Consider the following 18,315-nt stretch of genomic DNA (forward strand, 5'->3'; position numbering starts at 1 on the left):
ATGGGCCAGGATGCAGAGGGGAGGACAAGCGACTTACCGCAGCTCCCGGTGCCGGCAGGAGACCTTCACCGCCCCGACGCTTACCTCTCTGCATCTGCCCCTTCCTCCTCTGCAGTGCCGCCAGCCCGACCCTCACCCATTGTGCAGCACGCAGCGGACGCCCAGATGCTCCTCATCCGCAAGGCTTCCTCGACACACGGTGGCTCACGCACGTAGCGGAGACAACGAGCTCCCAGCACCGTATGCTGGCGTCTGCTCTGTCGAGAGCGGCTTGGCGGGATCCTTTCTCGCCACTGGCCATTCGTTGCTGGAGGCAGCTGCCTCTGGGACCCCCTCGGATTCCCTCCACAGCCAGTTTTCCCTTCGTCGGCTCCCTCGGGCAGGCATGCCCAGGCAGCCCCCTTTACAGCGAGAGGCCCTTAGCCCAGCCCATTCTTGGCCTCACTGGCCACACCTAGGCTGCCCCAGCCCCAGCTGGAGCCCATCGGGAGCAGGGGCCATTGGCAAAGTGCCACAGCACATCACCCTCTCCCCTGCACCTGTCCACAGCCACGAGCCCTGCCCCAGGGGCTGCAAACATATCCAGGGGCACAGAGAAGGCCAGGAAAAGCTTATTTGTTAATGCACGTAAGAAATCCCAGCAGTGAATTGGCTGCAAGGCTCGGTGTGCAAATGCAGCGGGAAAGAGGAAGAAAAGGGAAGAGAAAAGCAGGAGGAAGGACAGAAGAACATAGAGAAGAGGTGTGGTACAGGGAGCCAGAAAACAGGACACTGCGAAAAAGAGAGGGGTGGGGAGTAGGACAATTGTGTAGAGAGAGGAGAGCAGAGAGATTGCAGAAAACAACAGGGACAGAGAGAGGGAGGGAAAAATAAGAGAGACAGGGAGTGGGGGAGAGAGGCGGAAGGAACCAGCGGGACAAAACAGAGACAAGACAAGGGACGGGGAAAAATTCTAAAGTGATAGGGGAAAAAAAACATTATCAAGAAATAAAAAATAGAAACAGGGAGCCAGACAAAGGTAGATGTGGAAAGAAACTTTCAAAAAGCAACTGGGTACAAGAAAGATAGGCAAGAACTAACAAATAGGGGCAGGGAGATGTAGAAAGAAAGTGCAGAAAGCAACAGGATACAGGACAGAAAAGGAAGAATTATAAACAAAGAAATGGATAGAGGGAGTTGTAGAAAGAAAATTTAGAAAGCAATGGTGTGCAGGAAACCAGCAAGAAATTAAAATTAGGTCAGGGAGACTGAGAGGGGGAAAGGTAGCAAGAAAATTTCAAAAGCGACTGTGTTGGAGAAACATACGCAAGAATTAAAAAGATAGGGATGGAGAGGTTAAAGTTTCAAGAGCAATGGGGTAAAAGAAACATAGGGAAGAATTAAAAAATAGGGACACAGACGCTGATAAAAGAAAACTGTGGTGGGTTGACTGTGGCTGGCCGCCTGCCAAACCGCTCTATCGCTCCCCCTCCTCAACAAGACAGGGGAAGAAAATACAACAAAAAAGCTTGTAGGTTGAAATAAGGACAAAGAGGTCATTTACCAATTACTATCACAGGCAGAACAGACTCGACTTGGGGAAATTAATTTAATTTATTGTCAATCAAAATCAGAGTAGGATAAAGAGAAATAAGAACATCTAAAAAACACCTTCCCCCCACCCTATTCTTTTTTCCTAAGCTCATCTTCGCTCCCGACTTCTCTACACCCTCCCCCCGAGCAATGCAGGGGGACAGGGAGCGAGGGTTCTGAGCAGTTCACCGCACGTCATCTCTGCCACTCCTTGCTCCTCACGCTCTTTTTCTGCTCCAGCGTAGGGTCCCTCCCACGGGGCCACAAGTGCTGATAGAAGCCCATTCCAGCGCTAGCTCTCCACGGGGTCACAGCTTCCTTCGGGCACATCCACCCGCTGCGGCATGGGGTCCTCCATGGGCTGCACATGCACGCCTGCTGCACCGTGGACCTCCACGGGCTGCAGGAGAACAACCTGCGTCAGCGTGTTCTTCGACCACAGGCTGCAGGGGAATCTCTGCTCCGGTGCCTGGAGTACCTCCTCCCCCTCCTTCTTCACTGACCTTGATGTCTGCAGGGCTCTTTAACACTCACATTTCCTCTATCGCAGCTTCTGCACAGCATTTTTTAGCCCTTCTTAAACGTCCATCACAGAGGCGTTACCAGCGTTGCTGATGGGCTCAGCTTTGATTGGCAGCAGATCCGTCTCAGAGACGGAACTGGCTGTGCCCGACATGGGGGCGCCTCCTGGTCCCTTCTCACAGAACCAGCCCCTGCCCCACCCCAGCTAACAAAACCTTACCGCGTAAACCCAAGACAACAGCGATCGGCTACAGGGCAGAGAAGGGGGATTGAAAAATAGGGAAAGGTACCCACAGAGAGAGGCACAGAGGAAAAAAATTAGCGATGGGCTACAGGCCCGAGAGGGTGAAATGACAGGGAACCAGACAGACAGAGATGGATAAAAACAAAGAATAGTGATGGGCCACAGGGCAGAGAGGGAGGATTTAAAGAAGGTGACTGTGATATGGACAGAGATAAACAGAAATACCAAAAAAACTCGATGAGCTGAAAGGGAGAGACAGAGGAATTAAAGAATAGGAACAGGGAGCCAGACAGAGAAAGAACGATACAGACAAAAATGGCCATGGGATAGACAGGGAAGAAATGAAAACATAGGAACAAGAGAATCTAAGAAACGAAAAATTTATCTAGAATACAGGGCAGAGAGAGGGGAATTAAAAAATAGGGACATGGAGACAGACAGAGGTGGGGGGGGTAGGAACTGTGAAGGGCTAACGGGCAGACGGGGAGAAATATAAGAAATTGGGATAGGAAGACAGATAGATAGATGGAGAAAGACAAAACTAATGATGGACTGCAGGACAGAGACAGAGGATGAAAAAGAGGGACAAGGAACAGGATAGAAGCGCAGAGAAAAAAAGAAACCGGAAAAGTAGAATGATAGATAAAGAGGGAGACCTGGAGAACGAGAGAGGGAGAGGTGCAGAGAAGAAAAAAAAAATGACCGCAGTAAGAGAAAGAGAACGGGGGGGCAGGGAGGGACCAGGATGCAGAAGAGGAACTACACGGCCTCGAGGCTCCAGGACTCACCGCAGCTCCCGCTCTCAGAGCTGCTGGAGAATTTCTCAGTTCAGACGCATCTTCATCTCTCCCTCTCTGTCTCCTTCCTCCTCCGTAGCTGCGGTCGCTTGACTGTCATCCACCTGAGAGAATAAATCAGTGTCTCACAGCTCTTGCAATACGAGGCTTACCAGATACATAGCCTCACACGCCCACACTCTGCGTGGCTGTAGCGTGCTTTCGGTTACGCGTACAGACATACCGTGCGGTGCACATTGGTGATCGGATCTGCCGAGGACTACGCTAAAAGGGATCCTCCCTCACCTGGTGAGGCAGGCTGGCTCCTGCCTGTAGTTGGAGGCAGCTGCCAGCTGGATCCTTTTTATTTTATTCTTCAGCTGCTTCACCTTTTTCTGGCCTCTCCAGCTTCAGCCGCAGCAGCTCCTGCCCACAGCCAGTAAGCGTCCAGCTGTCCCTTTTCGCCCATGCCGCTAGGAGAATGAGGCCAAAGGCGACCCATGCAAACCTGAGCCAGACGCAATCAACAACATCCCCAGAGAGGAACCGACGACCGAGTCCTTGGTGCTGCCTCTGGGAGAGGGAAAGAGCAAGCAACTGTTATGCACAGTGATGACTGCAGCTCTCCTCAGGCAGGAACCCCTCCTTCTGCAGGAGCTCCTGGAGACACCGCTCTTTCCCCGAACTGATGCTAATGGCACCTGCATTTATGAAGAATAAAGCATATTCAAGGGCCAGCTTGCTGCCGTGAGGACAGGGTTTGGGGGCAAGTCTGTGGCTACGGGACAGGCTTCAAGGGAGGTGCTGGAGCTGGAGACAGCTGCAGGGGGTGAGCAGGGCTGGAGGAGTTTTCTTGAGTTGGGGAAGCACCCGGCACCTTTTCCAGGGGGTGGGAAGGCCTCCGGGTACCCAGAGGGGTGGGGGCAGCCATCTCCTGCGCCTCTTCCTGCTTCCTCTCCACCGGCTCTCAGAAAATCCCTGGAAGCAGCCCTGAGGGGGCCTGACTCCAACTGACCGTCAGCCTGTTGCACCGGTGCATCAGAAATGTGCGGCTCATCGGCACGCTTAGGCATGCGTGCCCCAGCAGCACCATCCCCTGGGGCTACAGCCCTTTGACATAGAGGGACCATCACCATCAGCCTCACTGGCCCCCCCTGGAGATCCTCCAGCCCCAGCCCGCAGCTGCAGCCATGGCCCCTCACACCCGCTATTTAGCCTGCTCCCCTGGACTCTGACAGTCACTCACCATGTACAAAGGACTACAGGCACAGCCATGAAAGCAAAGGACACAGCAAGTGTTTATTCGTTAATGCGTTTAAGTTCCAGGAGCGAGTCTGCTCCGGGGCTTGGTGCCTGTACCGAGACAACTCGGCAATCGTTACTGGAGAAGCAGATACAGAGAACGAAAATACAGTGAAGGGGAACAGGACACAGGAATAGAAAGAAAAAAGTAAAATGAGGAAGAAGGACCGAGGAGCAGAGAAAGGAAGATACAGGAAACAGGACAGTGAGATGGATCAGTTGATAAAAAAGCAATGAGGAGCCCTGCAGGGACATGGCAAAAGAGAAACAGGGTCAGGGAGCAGAACAGAGGAAAACAGAGAGAAAATTATGAGCACGGAGCAGAACAGATAGATCGAGAGAGAAATGGAATGAACGAAATAAGTAAGGAGAGAGAGAAAGAGGACCCCCCATGACCCCCCATTCCCCACTCACCTGCTCCTCCACGGCATCATCAGCCCGCCGGTGATGTTGGGGTGCCCCAAATGACATCATCACCCCTCCAGGCCCCCAAACCCCCCTTTTTATTCAGCCCCCAAAAAAGCACAACAGGAGGGAAACGGCCCCAACCGGCGGCTCGTTACGTCAATAATGCCGTTGGCGTATGTACGCACGCACCCCCGCCAAAAAGGGGGGCTCCGCTAGAAAGATAAAGGAGGGGCAGCCCCCCCAAACGCTTGCAGCCCCCCCTTAGCCCCCGTCCCGCAGGCTGGCAGCCGGCCCCTTACCCTCAGCACGCCCAACGACCGGGAGGCAAACCTGGGCCGGGGGTCTCTCCTGAGCACCACGGGACGCTTACAGCGAGGCATCTGAAAAACAAAAATCCCAACGGATATTTCAGCACGTTAAAAAAAACAGCACCGAAGGCAGCAGAGGAATTCGGTCAGGACAAGGGAGAGGGTAGCAGTCGAGCTAAAGGAGGGTGCCAGGCAAACGGGTGTCCTGGTTTCGGCTGGGATAGGGTTAAATTTCTTCCTAGTGCTGTGTTTTGGATTTAGTAGGAGGAGAATGTTGATAACACCCTGATGTCTTCAGTTGTTGCTAAGTGCCCTGCCTACTGACTGAGCTAGGTACACAAGGTGGGAGGGAACACAGCCAGGACAGCCAGCCCAGCTGGCCAACGGGGTATTCCATACCATGTGACGTCATGCTCAGTATATGAAGGGTAGGCGTGATCCAGGAAGTACCGATCACTACTTGGTTATCAGTCAGCGCGGGTGGTGAGCAACTGCATTGTGCATCACTCATTTTGTATATTTTATCATTATCATCGTTATTTTCCCTTTTTTTCCCTGTTCTATTAAACTGTCTTTACCTCAACCCACGAGTTTTTCCTCACTCTTACCCTTCCGATTCTCTCCCCGTCCCGCTGGGGGTGGGGGGAGTGAGTGAGCGGCTGCGTGGTATTTGGCTGCCTGCCGGGTTAAACCACGACAACGGGTCAGCTCGAAATACAACGCGGCCTTTAAAAGCTCGAGCGATTCGAACGCTTAAAATCCGCGTGAGGACTAATTGACGCGATTCTGAACGCGTCCTTCGCAGAGAAGTAAACGCTCTCGCTGGTGTCGGAAAACGCCTCGTCCCTTCCTTACAGCACCGCTGCCGGGAGATAACCCCGTGAGGCTGCAGGACAAGGGCGCGCCGTAATCAGCATCTACGCTCACGGATCCGCCGCCACAGCTCCAGCCCTTGCGCTGCTGCTGCTGCTGCGCATCTCGCTCGCTTGGCCGATAAAGCTGAAAGTGAAGCGTAAAACTTTGAAGAGTAAAATGAAAAAGAAAGAACAAATCTCAGCAATTCATTTTATGTAAACGTACGCGCACCTTTTTAGCATACGTACAATGAGAAGGCTTATACCGTAAAAGTATTTCATTTTCCTTTTGCGTTAATTGAAATTGCGTAGCTGTGAATTCATGCCGTTAAATTATCTACCTCCAAACTACACAGCTATCGTTTGACCAGGGGTTTTGCGTGCGTTACGTGACTAGGAGCGGCGCCGAGACCGATGCTACCGAACTGCCGGGGAAAGGCGCCGTCGAAAGCGAGACAGAAATAAAGGACTTCAGAGCGCTCTGCCAAAAGATCGGGAAAAAAGCCCGTAACGTTCAGTTGCCTCTCTTTTGAAACGTTTAGAGCAACTACCCAACTGCTTAAGCACGCCTAATAAATTATACGCTACGGCTATTTGGCAGTTGCAGTTTAAACAACGCAAGTCAGTTTGGAAGTTATACAATTTTAACTTTCTTTTTAAAATTTCGTTTACGATAGAAAAATCAGTGAGATAAGAGATCTCCCATATGGTTTTACTCTTTTTTTTGGGGGGGGGTGGGGGGGGGGGTGGGGGCAGGCGGTGGGGAATATCAAATCCCCAGTGCTGCAATACATCAGGCTACCAAAAAGGACTGGCAGGTTTGCTAACGCTGTTGGCCGTAGCCGAGCGTGCGGAGGAACGCGTCTTTACGATCTCTCGACCGTTACACCCGAGAACCAAAGATCAGCCGTACGTCGACTATCGGAAGACGTGCTGCGCTTGGGTCTGTGCAAGGAAATCGGCTTACCCCTTTTTTTTTTTTCCAGAGAGAGCGAGCGAAAAGTCTCCTTGCGGATGACTTCTACTGCCGAGCACGTCATCTCTGAAGATCCATTCTGATGGGAAGTTCGTAAAAGGCAACTCCTTTGAACGAGAAAGATTTCCATTCTGGAAAATCTCTTTCCAACCAAAGTCAAAATTACGCGCTGCAGGTTAAGGAAAAAGGACGCGATAGAAGCAGTAACTCACCAAAACCACATCAGGACTCTCTGTCGCTAGTTACGAGGCTGCTACCGCTTCTCGGGAAAGCCTGGAAAACGCACCGAAGCGACACCGATTTGTCCCGTGTTGTCCGCGCCTCTTCTTTGACCTTGATTGCTTTTAGCACAGATGCTAGCATCTCAGTAAGGTGTTCGAGTGCTCCTGTAAGGCATTTTAAACACTGACTGACTGAAAAAGCCTAAAGCTTTTATCGTGAAAACAAAGCCTGTTTCTCCCGAACATCCCAACTCTTACAAACGGTTCCTTTCCTCTTCTAGTCCAACGTTATTTTCACAGCACCCTTTCATAGCAAGCGCACAGAAACAGAAGACCGTGCTTGCAGGAAGAGAAAACAGACGGAGGGCAGCAAGCTTTGCATAGGCGTACCACGCTCCAGAACAGACCTCCTTTATTTTTAGTATTCGCGTTAAAATATTTCACATTAAAAAATCACATAGAAGGAGAGCTGCCACGTTCCTCGTGTTAACTGTAAAGTCCGTGCTACAAGCACCTTAGGAAAAATGCAGACACGTATCACAGGCCTACCTTGTACTTGCAGACCACTAGGGATCCTTTCCACCTGTCTCGTACTTTCACGGCAGTTGACGTTCTGCTGAGAGGAAAGGAAAAAAAAACCAAACAACGTTTAGCACAAAGCTTCCTTTGCCGTGAAGAGAACAACTGAGTGGAGGAGAAAGTATTTGGCATCGTCTTTGGTGCAGTTGTTGAGACAGGCCACTAGAACTTCTGCACGTTTTAGACAACCGTGCCTTTTTTTTGGCTCATCGGCAGCTTTAGTTTCGCTAGAACTCACTTTCCTAGAGACGCGCAGGTGACGGGCACAGGTACCTACGTACGTTTTCTCAAGCCTAAGTAGAGCCGCGATTTCCTCACCCGATACGTCCCAAGTTGAGTATTTTTGTTAAAGAGTACGGCAACCCATCCGTCCTCGCAAACTCGCTGCGAAAGAGGAATCCTTTTTTCCAGGCCGTTTCTCCAAACAGTCGAGATCTTTGAAAACCGCAGTTGTTTTAAAACATTTGGAGCACGTTGCCAAACAACGCTTGGCAGTAAGACTTTGACGTGTTTGACGCACGCAAATCTGGGGTAACTCGCTACTTGCTTCCTGTTGTCGTTGTTCTTCCTTCAGAAATTCTACTTGTAACCAAGTTATTCGCTACTGGTTCAAGCATTTACCTTCCAGCTATTACCAGCGCGTTTACACAGGCGAGGAACTAAATCGCTCTTCTAAAACTACCCGAGTGAAAATGACAGCCACGAAAGAGGAGTGACAGAGAAGGAAAGGAGAGGTCAGGCAGCAAGAGAGCTCTGCAGGCTGCCACCAGTCAACATCGCACTCTTAAGGAAAAACAAACAAACAAACAAACAAACAAAAAACCAAACAAAAAAAACCCCAAAACACACAAACACAAAAACCAACAACAAAACAAAACTTTGACGTTGTACCTTTCTTTTCTTTTGGAGCTCGTCCCTGTCTCAGCTGATCGTCTCGACAGAGCACGAAGTGCAGATGATCCGTATCCCGATGACATCTGCACGCGATGAACACGTGTTCAGAAATAGTCCAGATCTGTAAGACTGGTGTCATTTGTGTGGTTCCAAGCATCATAACTCCATTTTACTGACCAATGCATTTGTGAGGAAACTAAGTAGCTTTTAAACGTAGCCTCTCCTTGGGGAGAAAAATGCGTTAGGGAGTGAAAAAAAGGATGATTCAGAGCTCCCAACCATGACGGAGCAGCGGGAAAACTAATGAAAGCGAAGACCGACAGCAGCAACGCGAAGCGGCATTTGGCTTTAATTCTGATCACGTACTTAAGCGGCTCGCCAAGTCTATGCCTCGATCCTATGAATGACTAGCCCTTTTTTGGAAGGACCAACTTTTGTCCTTCAAAGTGCTAGATTGAAGACTCCACTGAACAGAATGTGGATTGAGCCACAGGACAACGTGCCATCGACGCTCTAATGAAAAAAAAATCACGTAAAAATCAAGTTGAAATATCAGCTTCCATCGTGTCTCATTCATTACGTTTCTAGTAGTACCTGGGTGCTCCAAAATTCACTCTCCTGACACCACGTAGTACTACAAATTGAGTTACGCAGGTAAAAATAAAAGGCTCTTTCCAACCTGCCCGTAAAATCAGTACGAACAAACAGAAGAGAAACACTTGACCCTAAAGAAGGTCACAGGCAGCTCTTAATTTATCGTAGGCGAAAGCTCATTCTTTTCCCTGAAAGGAAAACGCTCGTAACTACCCAGGGACCGATTCGGGAACGAGGCACGCGCGCTCTGTTAACGGCAACTGTTCATCAGCTTTTCTGCACCGGCACAAATTTGCCTTTTCCCTGGGTTTGACGCGGAGCACCTGCAGCGTCCTTGAACGCGCCAATGTTTCTCCCCGCTCCCCCGGCCCCACACGTGCCGTTACCTGAGCAGCAAGCGGCGTCAACCGCGCAGGATTTTCCTCGCGTGACGCAGAAGGTGACGCTGGGAAAAGAGGAGGCACAAAATGAACCTGTTTGTCACACCCAGCCAACGGTGAAAACCCAGGGAAGGATTCTGCCGTGCGGGGCCGGGCTGTGCACCCCCGGAGCTCCAGCCGGCCGGTTTCGCCCCCCTTTGCCAGGTACCGGGGAGACACCGCCGCCTCGTGCTGCCGCCTGCCCCCCGGGGAGAGCCGGGGGACCCCCACCTCACTTCAGCCCTCGGGAACGGGGCTGAAAGGTCCGATCCCGGTGCCGGGGGAGCAGAGGCGAGCTGGCTGGGACCAGCTTTTGCTCCTGGAACAGCCCTGGGGTGGACCTGTCCCTCCCCTTCAAACGCTCCAGCAGTTTCGGGGGCAGAAGGCCGTTTCTAAGCCCTCTCTCCAGCAGCTCCTCCCTCGACTCGGCCCGCGAAGCCCCCAGTCTGCCTGCAGGGAGGGCTGGGGGGTCCCCGGCCCCACGGGGCGACAGTGGGGACTCGCAGGGAGGATCTGTTTGCACAAAGCGCCCCGCCCCTCCCGCCCCGGCCCGGCCCACTGCGCGGCCCCCCTAGGGCACGCAGCCCCCCCCCCAACTCCCCACTCCCCAGATGCTCACAGGCCCTCCCCCGCCTGGAGCCCCCCCCAGCCCCTGTCCCCAGAGCCTGCAGAACCGCCCCCCCCCCCGCCGCCGCCGCCGCCGCCGCCGCCGCCGCCGCCACAGCCCGGCTCCCCGGGCCCGCGGCTCCTCACACTCACGCTGCGCCGCCGCCTCGGTGCAACGCCCGCCGCGCGCCCCGTTGAAATACCGTCCGCAACCAATCAGCGCGCGGCTCCACCGGACCGCCCGCGCGAGGCACGCCGGGAGTTGTAGTCGGCGCCCCGGGACCGCGCATGCGCACGGCGCCCCGTGGAAATACCGTCCGCAACCAATCAGCGCGCGGCTCCACCGGACCGCCCGCGCGAGGCACGCCGGGAGTTGTAGTCGGCGCCAAGGCACCGCGCATGCGCACAGCGCCCCGGGACCGCGCATGCGCACAGCGCCCCGGGACCGCGCATGCGCACAGCGCCCCGGGACCGCGCATGCGCACGGCTCGCAGCCCCTCCCCAGCGTTTGCAAGCACTTCCCAGCCCCAGGACCCCCGGAGCTCACAGCACCCGACCACACCATTTTCCAGCCCCCTGGGAGCCCCACTCTCAAGTCCCGCCAGGACCCACAGCCCCACTCCCCAGCTCTTGGGGGACCTTGATCTCGATGGTCCGGGAGTCCTCCAGGTGTACTCTCTGGTCTGGACGTCCGTCTCTATGGTCCGGGAGTCCTCCAGGTGTACTCTCTAGGCCGAACTTTGCTCTCTATGGTCCGGCAGTCCTCCAGGGGTACTCTCTAGGCCAGACTTCGCTCTCTATGGTCCGGCAGTCCTCCAGGGGTACTCTCTGGTCCAGACTTCGCTCTCTATGGTCCGGCAGTCCTCCAGGGGTACTCTCTGGTCCAGACTTCGCTCTCTATGGTCCGGCAGTCCTCCAGGGGTACTCTCTGGTCCAGACTTCGCTCTCTATGGTCCGGCAGTCCTCCAGGGGTACTCTCTAGGCCGGACTTTGCTCTCTATGGTCCGGCAGTCCTCCAGGGGTACTCTCTAGGCCGGACTTTGCTCTCTATGGTCCGGCAGTCCTCCAGGGGTACTCTCTAGGCCGGACTTTGCTCTCTATGGTCCGGCAGTCCTCCAGGGGTACTCTCTAGGCCGGACTTTGCTCTCTATGGTCCGGCAGTCCTCCAGGGTGTACTCTCTAGGCCGGACTTTGCTCTCTATGGTCCGGCAGTCCTCCAGGGGGTACTCTCTAGGCCGGACTTTGCTCTCTATGGTCCGCAAGTTCCCCACGTGCACTCTCCGCTCCGGACGACCGCCTCGATGGTCCAGAAGTCCTCCAGCTGTACTCTCTAGGCCGGACATTTTCCTCTATGGTGCGGAAGTCCCCCGGGTACATTCTATGCGTCTGGACCTCCGTCTCTATGGTCCGGAAGTCCTCCAGGTGTACTCTCTGGTCCGGGAGTCCGCCATCTCTATGGTCCGGGAGTCCTCCAGCTATACTCTCTGGTCTGGTCTCTATGGTCCGGAAGTCCTCCAGCCCCTCTCCCCGACCCCCTAGGGCTCGCAGCCCCCCCCCAGCCCCACTCCCCGGCCCCCCCGGGATGCACAGCCCCACTCCTCGGCCCCCTCGGGGGTCCGCAGCCCCCCCACTCCCCCTCCCCAGATGCTCAGAGGGGGAAAGGAACGGCTCAGCCTCAAGCTCTGCGGGCTGCCTGTGGCCCCTGCAGAGCCCACGATCCTCGGCAGCCCACACGCGGGGCGAAGCTCGCAGCCCGAGGAGGAGTCACAGGGAGCCGCCGCTCCTGCCACAACCCTCCTTCCCAGCCTGCTGCTGGAGCACAAGGCACTTGAAAGCAGCAGGAAAGAACAAGGAGGGCCTCGCAAGATGGCAGGAATAACGCGGGGAGCCTAAAGCGTTTAGCCAGGCAGGGCTTGCCACTCACCTTGTGCCGGGGTTGAATCCCAGCCGGCAACTCAGCACCACACAACCGCTCCCTCGCTGCCCCCTCAGCGGGAGGGGGGAGAGAATTGGAAGGGCAAAAGTGAAAACACCCCACTCGTAAGGAAAAGGGGGGAAAAAAAAAAACCCCAAACAACAGAGAGAAAAACCCCAGACAGACAAGCGGTACAAATGAAAACAACGGCTCGCCGCCAACCGCCCGATGCCCGCCCAGCGAGCCGCAGCCCAGCAGCGGCCCCCCCGCCGACCTCCCCCCCGAGTTTTATTTCCTGACGTCACAGGGTCTGGAACATCCCCTGGGTCCGCCGGGGTCAGCTCTCCCAGCGGTGCCCCCTCCCAGGCCCTCGCGCACCCCCAGCCCGCTCGCCGGCAGGGCAGGGCGAGAAGCAGCACAGCCCCCGGCGCCGTGCAAGCGCTGCGCAGCGGGAACTCACGCAGCCCCGCGTCACCGACGCCGTTCTCAGCACAAACCCAAAACGCAGGAGGAGGGAGAGCGGGGTGGGAGTGGGGGGCGGGGGAGCGGGAGGGGGGTGCCAGAGTTTGGGCGGGGGGCAACGGGCAGGTTGGTGGGGCAGGCAGCACCCCAGGGGTCCGGGCCCCTCAAATGGCTGGTGTTTCACCCCAAAGCTTCCCCAAATCGGGGGTTTTTTTGCTTTTGTATAATATCAAAGCTGGGGTTTTTTCCTTTTCCAAAATATTCCACTGGGAGGTTTTTCAACGCTTTTTCACAACAAAACTTGGTGATTTTTGCTTTTTCGTTTTGTGCATGAAAATGGGGGTTTTTTTGCTTTCCGGCTGCCCAAATCCTGGTGGATTTGGCTTTCCCGGGAGCTCCAAGTTGGGTATTTTTCCCCCAAAAATGCGGGTTTTCTTTTTCCCAGCCCCTTGCAGGCCCCGAATTAGGGGTTTTGTGGTGTTTTTAGGCCACGGCGGCAGGTCCCGCTCTGTGTGCACGGCCCTGCAGGGGAAAGTCCCTGTTGGGGGGACCGGCGCCCAATCAGGATGGGAAAAGACGGAAAAAGAGAACAGGGAAGAGGCAGCTTTTGAAAGCGCTTTTGGATCTTCAACAGAGAGGTGGTTCGGGGGGGTGGGGGGGGTGAAGAGTTTTTAAATCCTTTCTATAAACAGGGTTTCTTTGCATTTTAAAAACCTTATCTATCATAGACGTTTACGCTTAACGTATTTACACATACCTCTCTCTCTATATATTTAGTGAATATATTTATGTTTCACTTATACCCCCCGATTTCCCACTCATTATATATAATACCTGCTCAGACTAGATATCTGTCGACTTACATATTTTGACACTTCAATGTCTTTATAGACTTCTCTATTTACACTTACGTATATTTACACTTATCTCTTTATAGACTTAGATTTTAGACTTAGATATCTATTTGCACTTATAGATCATCTCTTAGATTACATATAATGCCTATTTAGGCTCTCTATGTAACACGTAGTAAGTGTAGACAGCGGTATCTATTCAGACTTTTTTCTATTTTCAATTCCTTCATACATGAAATATATCATCCCTTTTGCGTTTGGAAGTGCTTTCTTTTTTAATTTATATAGACGGGAGTTCTTTTTGTATTTTAAAACCCTATATACGTCTTCCGGATTTTTTTATGCTCTAAAATCCTTTAGATAATAGGGCGGATATAGGTTCCTATTTTGAAATCCTTGTATACATATAAAGGAATATTATTTTTCAATATATAGAACAAGGAGAGATTTTTCTCTATTTCGAGGCCTCACAGATAGATTTAGAGTTTTTAAAAATTTTTGAACCCCCCCAGGAATTATCAGGCACTTTTGGGCTGTGACCCCCTTTGTGGGGGGGGGGGACCCCCCATGGCCCCCCATTCCCCACTCACCTGCTCCTCCACGGCATCATCAGCCCGCCAGTGATGTTGGGGTGCCCCAAATGACATCATCACCCCTCCAGGCCCCCAACCCCCCCTTTTTATTCAGCCCCCAAAAAGGCACAACATGAGGGAAACGGCCCCAACCGGCAGCTCGTTACTTTAATAATGCCGTTGGCGTATGTACGCACGCACCCCCGCCAAAAAGGGGGGCTCTGCTAGAAAGATAAAGGAGGGGCGGCCCCCCCAAACGCTTGCAGCCCCCCCTCAGCCCCCGTCCCGCAGGCTGGCAGCCGGCCCCTTACCCTCAGCACGCCCAACGACCGGCAGGCAAACCCGGGCCGGGGGTCTCTCCTGAGCACCACGGGACGCTTACAGCGCGGCATCTGAAAAACAAAAATCCCAACGGATCTATTTCAGCACGTTAAAAAAAACAGCACCGAAGGCAGCAGAGGAATTCGGTCAGGACAAGGGAGAGGGCAGCAGTCGAGCTAAAGGAGGGTGCCAGGCAAACGGGTCAGCTCGAAATACAACGCGGCCTTTAAAAGCTCGAGCGATTCGAACGCTTAAAATCCGCGTGAGGACTAATTGACGCGATTCTGAACGCGTCCTTCGCAGAAAAGTAAACGCTCTCGCTGGTGTCGGAAAACGCCTCGTCCCTTCCTTACAGCACCGCTGCCGGGAGATAACCCCGTGAGGCTGCAGGACAAGGGCGCGCCGTAATCGGCATCTACGCTCACGGATCCGCCGCCACAGCTCCAGCCCTGGCGCTGCTGCTGCTGCTGCTGCTGCTGCTGCTGCGCATCTCGCTCGCTTGGCCGATAAAGCTGAAAGCGAAGCGTAAAACTTTGAAGAGTAAAATGAAAAAGAAAGAACAAATCTCAGCAATTCATTTTATGCTAAAAAGGCGTGCGTACGCTTACAGACGTACGACGAGAAGGCTTATACTATAAAAATATTTGATTTTCCTTTTGCGTTAATTGAAATTGCGTAGCTGTGAATTCATACCGTTAAATTATCTACCTCCAAACTACACAGCTATCGTTTGACCAGGGGTTTTGCGTGCGTCACATGACTAGGAGGGACGCCTGGCCAGCTGCGCCGAGACCGATGCTACCCAACTGCCGGGGAAACGCGCCACTGAAAGCGAGGCAGAAATAAAGGACTTCAGAGCGCTCTGCCAAAAGATCGGGAAAAAAACCCCATCAGTTGCCTCTCTTTTTAAACGTTTAGAGCAACTACCTAACTGCTTAAGCACACCTAATAAATTATACGCTACAGCTCTTTGGCAGTTGCAGTTTAAACAACGCAAGCCAGTTTGGAAGTTATACAATTTTCACTTTCTTTTTAAAATTTCGTTTACGATAGAAAAATCAGTGAGATAAGAGATCTCCCATACGGTTTTACTTTTTTTTTGGGGGGGGGGGGCAGGCGGTGGGGAATATCAAATCCCCGGTGCTGCAATACATCAGGCTACCAAAAAGGACCGGCAAGTTTGCTAACGCTGTCGGCCGTACCCGAGCGTGCGGAGGAACGCGTCTTTACGATCTCTCGACCGTTACACCCGAGAACCAAAGATCAGCCGTACGTCGACTATCGGAAGACGTGCTGCGCTTGGGTCTGTGCAAGGAAATCGACCTACCCCTTTTTTTTTTTTTCCCAGAGAGAGCGCGAAAAGTCTCCTTGCGGATGACTTCTACTGCCGAGCACGTCATCTCTGAAGATCCATTCTGATGGGAAGTTCGTAAAAGGCGACTCCTTTGAACGAGAAAGATTTCCATTCTGGAAAATCTCTTTCCAACCAAAGTCAAAATTACGCGCTGCAGGTTAGGAAAAAGGACGCGATAGAAGCAGTAACTCACCAAAACCACATCAGGACTCTCTGTCGCTAGTTACGAGGCTGCTACCGCTTCTCGGGAAAGCCTGGAAAGCGCACCGAAGCGACGCCGATTTGTCCCGTGTTGTCCACGCCGCTTCTTTGACCTTGATTGCTTTTAGCACAGATGCTAGCATCTCAGTAAGGTGTTCGAGTGCTCCTGTAAGGCATTTTAAACACCGACTGACTGAAAAAGCATACAGCTTTTATCGTGAAAACAAAGCCTGTTTCTCCCGAACATCCCAGCTCTTACAAACGGTTCCTTTCCTCTTCTAGTCCAACGTTATTTTCACAGCACCCTTTCCTAGCAAGCGCACAGAAACAGAAGAGCGTGCTTGCAGGAAGAGAAAACAGACGGAGGGAAGCAAGCTTTGCAGAGGCGTACCACGCTCCAGAACAGACCTCCTTTATTTTTAGTATTTGCGTTAAAATATTTCACGTTAAAAAATCATATAGAAGGAGAGCTGCCACGTTCCTCGTGTTAACTGTAAAGTCCGTGCTACGAGCACCTTAGGAAAAACGCAGACACATGTCACAGGCCTACCTCGTACTTGCAGACCACTAGGGATCCTTTCCACCTGTCTCGTACTTTCACGGCAGTTGACGTTCTGCTGAGAGGAAAGGGAAAAAAAAAACAAACAACGTTTAGCACAAAGCTTCCTCTTCTGTGAAGGCTACAGCTGAGTGGAGGAGAAAGTATTTGGCATCGTCTTTGGTGCGGTTGTTGAGACAGGCCACTAGAGCTTCTGCACGTTTCAGACAACCGTGCCTTTTTTTTGGCTCATTGGCAGCTTTAGTTTCGCGAGAACTCACTTGCCTAGAAAGAGGAGTGACAGAGAAGGAAAAGAGAGGTCAGGCAGCAAGAGAGCTCTGCAGGCTGCCACCAGTCAACGTCGCACTCTTAAGGAAAAACAAACAAACAAACAACCAACCAACCAAACAAAAAAAAAACAAACAAAAAAAACCCCAAAACACACAAACACAAAAAAACCCCGCAAAACCCAACAACAAAACAAAACTTTGACGTTGTACCTTTCTTTTCTTTTGGAGCTCGTCCCTGTCTCAGCTGATCGTCTCGTCAGAGCACGAAGTGCAGATGATCCGTATCCCGATGACATCTGCACGCGATGAACACGTGTTCAGAAATAGTCCAGATCTGTAAGACTGGTGTCATTTGTGTGGTTCCAAGCATCCTAACTCCATTTTACTGACCAATGCATTTGTGAGGAAACTAAGTAGCTTTTAAACGTAGCCTCTCCTTGGGGAGAAAAATGCGTTAGGGAGTGAAAAAAAGGATGATTCAGAGCTCCCAACCATGACGGAGCAGCGGGAAAACTAATGAAAGCGAAGACCAACAGCAGCAACGCGAAGCGGCATTTGGCTTTAATTCTGATCACGTACTTAAGCGGCTCGCCAAGTCTATGCCTCGATCCCATGAATGACTAGCCCCCCCCAAAAGGGGGGGCTTTTTTCCTTCAAAGTCCTAGATTGAAGACTCCACTGAACAGAATGGGGATGGAGCCACAGGACAACATGCCATCAACACTCTAATGAAAAAAAAGTCAAGTAAAAATCAAGTTGAAGTATCAGTTTCCATCGTGTCTCGTTCATTACGTTTCTAGTAGTACCTGGGTGCTCCAAAATTCACTCTCCTGACACCACGTAGTACTACAAATTACGATTACGCGTGTAAAAATAAAAGGCTATTTCCAACCTGCCCGTAAAATCAGTACGAACAAACAGAAGAGAAACACTTGACCCTAAAGAAGGTCACAGGCAGCTCTTAATTTATCGTAGGCGAAAGCTCATTCTTTTCCCTGAAAGGAAAACGCTCGTAACTACCCAGGGACCGATTCGGGAACGAGGCACGCGCGCTCTGTTAACGGCAACCGTTCATCAGCTTTTCTGCACCGGCACAAATTTGCCTTTTCCCTGGGTTTGACGCGGAGCACCTGCAGCGTCCTTGAACGCGCCAATGTTTCTCCCCGCTCCCCCGGCCCCACACGTGCCGTTACCTGAGCAGCAAGCGGCGTCAACCGCGCAGGATTTTCTTCACGTGACGCAGAAGGTGACGCTGGGAAAAGAGGAGGCACAAAATGAACCTGTTTGTCACACCCAGCCAACGGTGAAAACCCAGGGAAGGATTCTGCCGTGCGGGGCCGGGCTGTGCACCCCCGGAGCTCCAGCCGGCCGGTTTCGCTCCCCTTTGCCGGGTACCGGGGAGACACCGCCGCCTCGTGCTGCCGCCTGCCCCCCGGGGAGAGCCGGGGGACCCCCACCTCACTTCAGCCCTCGGGAACGGGGCTGAAAGGTCCGATCCCGGTGCCGGGGGAGCAGAGGCGAGCTGGCTGGGAC

General features: G+C 52.8%; 2 long non-coding RNA genes across 3 annotated transcripts; both read right to left on the reverse strand.

Annotated features, from left to right (window-relative positions):
- Positions 1–1,574: 1,574 nt before the first annotated feature.
- On the reverse strand, positions 1,575–3,687 carry LOC142075077 (uncharacterized). 2 transcript variants are annotated; one of them, XR_012670764.1, is made up of 3 exons: positions 3,504–3,687; positions 3,127–3,239; positions 1,575–1,972 (listed from the first exon to the last, which is right to left on the reverse strand). It is a non-coding gene; the product is annotated as an uncharacterized LOC142075077 (long non-coding RNA). The 2 variants fall into 2 exon arrangements; XR_012670763.1 differs by having other exon boundaries at positions 3,359–3,687.
- Positions 3,688–15,742: 12,055 nt separating this feature from the next.
- On the reverse strand, positions 15,743–18,095 carry LOC142075078 (uncharacterized). Its single transcript, XR_012670765.1, has 4 exons — positions 16,993–18,095; positions 16,505–16,568; positions 15,947–16,120; positions 15,743–15,842 (listed from the first exon to the last, which is right to left on the reverse strand). It is a non-coding gene; the product is annotated as an uncharacterized LOC142075078 (long non-coding RNA).
- Between the last annotated feature and the right edge of the window lie 220 nt (positions 18,096–18,315).

Source organism: Calonectris borealis, chromosome W, assembly GCF_964195595.1.
Source record: "Calonectris borealis chromosome W, bCalBor7.hap1.2, whole genome shotgun sequence".
NCBI lineage: Eukaryota > Metazoa > Chordata > Aves > Procellariiformes > Procellariidae > Calonectris > Calonectris borealis.